Source organism: Sesamum indicum, linkage group LG4 (assembly GCF_000512975.1).
Source record: "Sesamum indicum cultivar Zhongzhi No. 13 linkage group LG4, S_indicum_v1.0, whole genome shotgun sequence".
NCBI lineage: Eukaryota > Viridiplantae > Streptophyta > Magnoliopsida > Lamiales > Pedaliaceae > Sesamum > Sesamum indicum.
Window position 1 is genome coordinate 13,160,555 of NC_026148.1, and position 7,386 is coordinate 13,167,940.

Consider the following 7,386-nt stretch of genomic DNA (forward strand, 5'->3'; position numbering starts at 1 on the left):
TTTAATTATTTAATTATTTAAATATTTTTACACATACATACATCGATTTTTCCAAATTGAGGAGAAATCAGCTCGTGCAAAATTGAGTCACCATCCAATTTTAGTGGGCTATATAAGAACAATTGATTTGGACATTCTTGATACCTTATCTGGATCATTCTTGCTTTCAAGTGCAATTTGTTTGGTATTTCAATTATTTTATGCATATAATATTCTTACATCAGCAAAGTCAACTCATAAACACTTCTTTTTAAGACATCCAAAATTTTTTAAAATTACAAAAAAAATCCTAATGTGTCCAAAACGTGTTAGACATACCAATAGGTGTGTCCGACACTGTGTCCTATTTTTTCTTTTTTATTTTATACGCGGAGGCCGTGTTCGAGTCATGTCTATATCCAACAATACATCCAGTAATTTTGGAGTTTTGCTAAATTATGGGGGGAAGTTAATAATTGTGTTGAGGGCTCAACATAATTGTGTTGAGGATCTGAATGCCTGATTGATGCAATATCGTAATCTATATCTATATTATATATAATTGAAAAGGTGGTTTTTATGTCCTATAGTTTTTTAGTTTGTCATTTTTATTTTTATTTTAAAATTTATTTATTTATTTTATTTTTTCACTTTCACATTTAAGTTACTACTTCTCCCCTACTTATTTTTCGGCATCCATATTTTTCTTTATATATGATTTTTTTAATCCATCTCTTCTCTTTATTTTATTTAATTCAATTGCATTTTGATAATAAATTATTAATTTAATAAAAAAACTATTTTCAAACACATCGAGTTTTGACTCGTTGTATTATTAAATCAAAATATTTTTTTGATCTCTCACTTAATTTTGAACTGTCATTTATGTTTAAAATTTTTTGGTTTCTCGCACATTATTTTTTTTTTTTCAATATTAATTTATAAATCAAAATAAGAATATATTCTTCTAGGTACTTTTCTATTCTACAAAAATTAATAAGACAATTTATATAAGTATTTTATTTTTTAAAAAATTATACGCATACATGAAATATACCATACTTAGTCTTCTATTGTTACACATTTTTTGAATTATTATAATATGTAAAATCTTCAATTTTGCCCTAAAAAAGAAAAAATAATTCACATACTACCTAAATTTTATACGCATAAACACATGTAGATAATATAATAAAAATACAATAGAAAATGAGAAATGCAACTTCGTCAAACCAGAATCTTTATATCAAACTCTCCTTCACTATTGGACTCAAATTAAACACCCAATATTATATTAGATACATGCTTTTAATTAACTAATAAACGGACACATATTGCATGAATTCCGGGTCGGACTCTAGACCCGCCATAGTTTCGGGCGCCAAGATCACCTCAAGATCAACACACCCGCCTCCTTCCCTACCCGGAAACGCGGAAATCTTGCCGTCAAATTTATTAGCCTGCCCGCTCCGAACTGCAACGGGTCGGCCCCACCCGAAATCGTTCTCGAACATTGGGAACCTCGGAGAGCTACCCATAGTGATCATCGCGCCATCAAAATTCCCCAATGGGAAGCACCGTGGGTCCCGCTCCCAATCCTCTATGTATTCCCTCACTGCACCGTTACCGTGCGCCGCCACGCTTGTGTTCAGCTGCTCCGCGCACCACCGTAGGCTCTTAGCCAGCACGTCGCCAGCCAATGCGTATGTAGGGATGCTCTGTATCGCGTTTCCGAAGTACAATGGGTCAAGCTTCGGCTCCAGCCTGTGGCGGCAATTAATAGCCATCCTGAACGTCGTCGTTTTCGAGGCTGGTAACTTCCTCGCGCGTGTGATGCCGCGCCACAGCAGCGCGCACGGCGTTTCTCAGCCAGGTTAACGGTGTCAACTTGCCGTCCGGAAATTTCAAAGTGTCGTTGCTGTGCTTGCCCATTAGCTCAGCGACGTCAATCCCGTCGTTATCTTCCCAATTACTGTTATTAACTTTGGCTTTGAGCTTCAGAATTGATTCTCTGCTGAACTTGAAAATCCTCTCTCTTATCGGAGCCTCGCCGGAGAAGGTAACCTGTGGGCCACCGTCCGGCAGTTTGAGCACTGCCGCAGAAATCAGAACTGAATCACGGCTGAAATCCGGGGTCCGCGAAATCTTCGTCACCCCTCTGCTGAACTCCGCAAAAGTGTTAAAGAAGTTCCAGAACGAAGTCCCGTCCACTACGGCGTGGTTGACGGAGCAGCCAATAAAGATACCATCAGCCAGCTCCGTCACCTGAACGGCAAGAATAGGCCTGAAATGCCCTTCATAACTCACCGTTTCGTCAAACGCGAAGCAGCCCTTCACCGCTTCCGGCACATCATCATCAGCCGACCCCAACAAATCGGCGACGTGGATGTGGGAGCCATCAGCGTGAATGAAATCGACTCCGGCGTCATTGCAGGTGATATAAATGTAGCCGTCAGCATCAGTGACGAGGCGGCCGGCGAGAGGCGGGAAATGGGCCAAGGTCTGAGAGAGGCTGCCTTTGAGCAAAGAAACAAGTTGAGAAATCGGAAATGGTGGATTGGTGAACAAGATTCCTTTCTGAATGTAGTGGCAGGAGAGCATGGGGAGATCAGAAACAGAGAGCTTCAGCTCTCCTAAGGTGGATTCTTTATCAGGGAAAACAGTAAACTTTGATACCACAGGTACAGATTTGGAAACCATTGTTGATAAGCTGATGATGATGAGATCAGCGTTGAAGGTAATGAGAGGTGATTATGGGAAGTGGGATGTCTCACTTGAGGGGAGAGGGGGAAGTGATGAGGAGTGAGAGTGAGAGAGAATGGGGAGGGAGAGTGGGGGGTATATATAGGAGTTAGGGTTCATGCATTTGGGGAATGTGTGATCGTGTTGTCATTCAGATGATTGGGGTTGAGTTGACTGTGGGGAACATGTTGTGTGTAATATTTTCGTTGAAGGGATGTCCAAAATATATATGATTGGAGGGCACGTGGACTCTTTGGCTCCTTGTAATTTTTTTTGCCAACAAACAGGGAATAGTAATTTTATGCAATTTGCAAGAACATCAAATGTGTACAGGGGATCACAAAATATCACCACGCATTATATCGATTTGCGTTAATCAATTACAAGAAACTATCCACATTTATTTTTCAAACATAATTCGACAAAATTATAGTTTTTATTCATAGAATAAGGGTTTAATATTTTTAATTTTTTGTTTGATGGGATCTTTAAAATAATTTAAAATTAAAAAAATTGACATATTTAATCTTTTCCTTTACGAAATTTGTGGAATTAAATATATTGAGTCTTTCAATTTTTTAAATTATTTTGAAATTTCTATAAAACATAGGACTAAATACTTCGATTTTTTTTAATTTTTGAACCATTTTAAAAATATGACTAAAAGTGTTGAACCTCTATACTATGAGATTAAAAAGTATAATTTTGTCATTATATTCCTATGGTTTTATAAAGATAATAATAATAACATAATTATTAAATTAGTATTTCAAAAATTCGGTCAATATATATATTCATCAATAATTAACAACCAAACTACAGAAGAAAAAAAATAATTTAACAATTAATTCATATATATAAAATTAGACAAATATTATACACCTCTAATGTGACGCAAGTGCCTTTCAATTTGCTCGTACCAATAGTTACGGTCAAGGTCCGGGTCGCTTCGTTAGGTCCTATGAATATAAGGGTAGAAAATAATTCACAGAATTCGTTCTTCCCATTTCTCCAATATTTTTTTTTATATATATTTTTCTCCCCAAAGCAAACGTAATAGATATATAGATTAAAGTTTGGAAATAGAGTTCATACAAAGAGTGTAAATAATTCTACTAGTTTCAAAATACATATCATTTTCCAAAATATCCTTCAAAAACGGCCGGGCAAGATTCATAGTACTCGTCAACTATGTTAGCAACTGCATTTTGAGCCAAAAGGTCGGCCAGCCGATTACATTTTCCCTGTAAGCTAACTGTAGTGTCATACTTTTAGACTTAGTCAAGTTACTCCCGACGAGCCTCCTTCCTACTGAAAATATCGTTGATCATAGGTTTAAATTTAAAATGCACGTGAAATCGTACAATGCTATCAGCATTTATTAATACGGGCACTCTACCATCAAGTATAACTTTTGTCACCCCAGCTATTGCTTTCTCTTTGACTAAAATCTTGAATCGGAACTAACTTAAATATCGGAGCGTTTTTGCTGGAACCCCTTCTAGCCCAGCACTAACCTTATATATATTTTGCAAGTCTTGCTCGTATCATTGATAATTTACTAAAAGCATTTTGAATGGTAGAATGCCTTCAAGCTCGCACTAAATAACTTAAACACGTGCTATACCAATATTTTTCGAAAAACGAGATATGAACTTACAAGATTGCCTTCTGCTTCAGCGTCTAATAGGTCAAAATTAGGTAAAAGGAAACAACGAAGTTGGGTAAAGATGAGGATCTCTTGAGGGTTGGGAAGTAGCAGGTTGCATGGGTATATCTAAATTGATGAGATTAAGGTGGATCCTTTGGGATTTTGCTGCAAATCTCAGTCAGGAGATTCAGCAGACTGTTAGTCAGCTTATAAGATTTTCCTTGGATTACTCAATGCATAAACAAGATCACTGGCTAGCTACTTGCGTGATTCCTTCAATCATATTGATATAAGATCTGTTTAAGAATTTATATAAGATAAAAGAGTTAGATCTTTATTATGATTAATTATCATGATTAAAAATAAATAATTATGATAAGTATTAATTAGTTAATTATGATTGCGTAAATTATTTTTAGAAGCGATGTCAAAACATTAGATCTACAGCTAAAAGTTATTGCAAGTATTTTTAATATAGGTAAAACTACGATGAATGTTGATTAATTAATCGGGTCAAACTAAGTTTTTACATCAATTTTATTTGAAAGTGGTAGATAATATTAATTTATCATGATTTTTAACCTGTGATGAATTATAGCGTAGGGAATAGTTAATCCTGTTTTTGTGGTAATCTTTGAAAAATCAAGAATTGCTTTCATTAATAATAGGGTTTAATGCAATTTACACCCCCTCTGAGATTGAAAAATGAACAAATTATTTTCTTATACAAAGAATAACGTTTTACACCCCTGTGTTTTTTAAAATGAAGCGATTTACCTTCCTGTCTAAGGAGCTAATTAAATTGCTTCAATTTTAAAAACATGGGAGGTAAATTACTGCATTTTAAAAAATATAAAAAATTATAAATTGCTATTTAATTTTTTATAGGAAGCTAATTTGTACATTTATAATATCACAGGGGTGTTGCTTAAATTTTTTTCATTAACAATAATTATTTTTTTAGTATGTACCGATTATGACAAAGCAGTGTTAAATTAGAATCCTTGTATTATCGAAGGGAGAATATATGTGTTCTTAATTTTGTATAAGTTTTCGTGTGCAATATGAATACATTTGAATTAATTAATGAGATTGTGTTTTATATTAAATCGCAATGTCAAAATCAATATTTTTTTAATAAGAATATATAAATTATCTTGGGTGCTGTCGCAAATCGATGAATTTCTTATAACAATTCTTATTACATCTCCTATTTTATTTTATATATACACGATCAATATGTCGTACGTTATGTCATACCTATGATCTGTATATAAAAAATAAATTAAAGAAACATATGATCTGTATATAAAAAATAAATTAAAAGATACAATACAAATTGAAATAAAAAATCCAATCTAGTGAGAGTGTTTTAAACTTTCGGACAAAAACGCTTTTTTGCACCTTAATGTTCCCAAAAGTATGCTTCCTGGATTTATGAATTAAAAAGTTAACAAAAATAATCTCTCAAATAAATTGATAATAGAGAATCAATACATACATTGCAAAACTCAAAACTTGTTATCCAATATTCCAAAAAAGAGCTATATATATATATCCAAAATCTAGCTCGAATAATATCTTAATTTCATCCTTGAATTGGGGAAAATTGCATGCCAATTGCCACATGCACATTTTTTTTTATCATTTTTGTTTTAATGTGCTAAATTAGAGAAATAATATTTTTTGTTCTGTAATTTAGGATATTTTTACTTTTAGTCCAATTAGTTATCGAATTCTTGCATTTACTTTCATAATTTTTAAAATATAGTACTTTTGGTCTTATGGCGAATTTTTATTAGATATTTTAACGAAAAATATCACGGGCTTTGCATGTGGCTGTTAGGACCTTTACACTTTTAATCTCACTGATTACAGAATTCTCACTTTTGACCCTCATACTTTAAAAAAATAGCACTTTTGGTCACATGCACTTAACGGCCACGTGACCTTTCTATTAATTAAGTATCTAATGTAGAGGTGCGCTATCGGACCAACCATGCTAATCTTTTAAAGGTGTTGGACTAAAATTAAAAATTTCATAATCAATAATTTTAAAAGTCGGAAGACCCTAAGTTACATGAGATAAAAATGCTTTTTTCTTACAGGATTTTAAGATTATAAGAAGAAATTGTCAAATTATATTCGTATGAAACCAAAATGATCGATTCTTATATTTATTGGGCTAAAATGATAATATTCCATCGAATAATCTCCCGAATCCAAGAATTACTGTTTTCACAATTTAGTACTGCCATTAGAAGAATTCAACTAAAGTCACCACCAAATTAAAATAAAACGCAAGTTGGTCATGTTTATAATGTACTTATGTTTAATTTAATTTGCATGCAACTCTCTCTCTCTCTCTCTCTCTCTCTCTCTCTCTATATATATATATATATATGTTAGTCAGGCAGATTGAGGATCCCCATGCAGATACATACAATGAAGCAGAAGTTGAATATTGCGCCGACTATTTACATTCTATGAGTTGGCTGTCATTCCTCTAATAATCTTCCCCCTCTCGAGTCGTCGTGCATGGAATCTCTGAAGTTCTTATGTTTAAGGTTACCAGCTGGTTGGAGAAATCTCAGTATAATAATAATGACAAAAATTAGATAGTGTAACCGTCTTTTCTGATTTGTCGGCGGGCAGCCAATCATTTAAAATGCAAGAATAGTTAAATAGAAATATAATTTAACTAATATGGTTTAGCACGACTGCTCGATTGCTGGTATGATTAATATAGTCAAATCTATACGTATTTATTTGGTTTTACTTAATAACAAGTCCATTTGCTCCTTTGGCTCTTCAATATTTTTTAATAGGGATTTTTAATTAATTAGTCTTTGGTAACTGATACGGCTTGTGACTCAAGAGGTGTTTGGGAGGGGCACATGACCTCTTTCCCCACAGACAACGCCAAATGATGTGGTTTGTGACTCGATTGATGCTCCGTTATACGAGATATTGTTCACTCTAATTTTGTTCGAGCTTCAACGTTTATCTTGAAA

General features: G+C 33.7%; 1 pseudogene; it reads right to left on the reverse strand.

Annotated features, from left to right (window-relative positions):
• LOC105160909 lies at positions 1,203–2,916 on the reverse strand (annotated as a pseudogene).